Here is a 1,432-nt window from a genome sequence, read left to right as displayed (position 1 = left end):
CATGCAACCAAAAATACTGTTTGGATTTTTTTTGGTTGCAGTTCTCATCACCTGAAAACCACTGGCTGCTGCTGAGGATGACCCCACATGAAGAGCCTGAAGATCAGGAGGTCACTCATGGTGTTTATGGTTTGTCTCTTGAGGGCTTGGCCTGTCCAGTGTTTTTGTTAGCTCAGATGAGAAGGTAGCCAGAATGTACAGTCCACAGCCCACTCTACGACTGACACACCACATTATTTAAAATGTGTGTCTTTTTTGTGAGGCAAATAGTAAACAGAAGCTAACTGCAGCTAGGAACTAAAGTTGTGAGTGACGTGACACCAATTTCTGTGGGCTGTTTTGAGGATCGGTGCAGGGGCTTCAAGGTTCTGCTGTGGACCCAAGCTTCAGTAGCTGTGAAAGAATTAAGGCTCCATAGCTCAGTGGTGAGAGCACTGGTCTTGTAAACCAGGGGTCGTGAGTTCAATTCTCACTGGGGCCTGTAAGGGACACTTTTAAGGTAAAAAGATGATCCAGACAAAAGAGGGAATATTGAGAACACTGACACCAGAAAGTGCTGCTCATGACTTCTCATCACCTGAAGACCACTTTCTGCTGGTGAGAATGGCCCCACATGGACAGTTTAAAGATCAGTGAGATTACTCTGAATGAGACTGAGGACCTGAAGGTGTCTTTGGTCTGCAATTTCTGCAAAGCACTTTGCACTCAGGTCACCATCAATGCACAGATGATAACAACAACAAAAAAGACTTCAAATTAAGACTAATATATAGATAGAGGCACTGCCTAAAAGTGGAGCGCCCATCTGTTTCTGGTTTGTAGAATTTTCTTATATCATAGCCTGCCTCTTTTGTTTTATTTCTTTACCGTTATAGTTACTATACTGTTTCCTTATGTTGCACAAAATGTCAGGCGACAACAGTGACAAGTTACTCACTACTATACTGTCCCGACTACTACTCTACTTCACTAGTTGTTGGGTTTCCTGTGGCGGCAGGCATGCACACACAGGACCGAAACCATCAGAAAACAACTCGATGGGTTTCTTTATGTCTCCACACTCAACGCCTATGGGGCTCCGCTCGCATGGGCCGAAGGAGCGCCACTAATATGAAGATTTAAATTTTAATTACAGATAGGAGTGTGGTTCAGTTAAAGGTTAAACTGATTTCCGTGGTGAGTAAATACCGATAGAGCTAGTGTTGGTGTGGGGATGTTCTAAAGCAGCCTGCAAAGCATGTCATTTAGAATGACGAATCCGCACGACTTGCAGTTGCTGCTCTCTAACAGTTCCAATACAGCCAGTCAGCCATCTGTCACAGAACACGACACATCTGGAGTTTGTCATTTTCATCTTTGGCACTGTGTCCATCTTAGAAACTCACTGCACTCACGAGATAATCTGCTCTCTGACGTCATTTCTGTGGATTGA

At 44.1% G+C, this 1,432-nt stretch overlaps 1 non-coding gene across 1 annotated transcript; it reads left to right on the top strand.

The window, feature by feature from the left end:
• Nucleotides 1–408: 408 nt before the first annotated feature.
• Nucleotides 409–481, top strand: trnat-ugu (transfer RNA threonine (anticodon UGU)). The gene has a single exon. It is a non-coding gene; the product is annotated as a tRNA-Thr (tRNA).
• Nucleotides 482–1,432: the final 951 nt, after the last annotated feature.

Source organism: Neoarius graeffei, chromosome 1 (genome assembly GCF_027579695.1).
Source record: "Neoarius graeffei isolate fNeoGra1 chromosome 1, fNeoGra1.pri, whole genome shotgun sequence".
NCBI classification, from domain to species: domain Eukaryota; kingdom Metazoa; phylum Chordata; class Actinopteri; order Siluriformes; family Ariidae; genus Neoarius; species Neoarius graeffei.
This window is presented reverse-complemented; position numbering and strand designations above follow the sequence as displayed.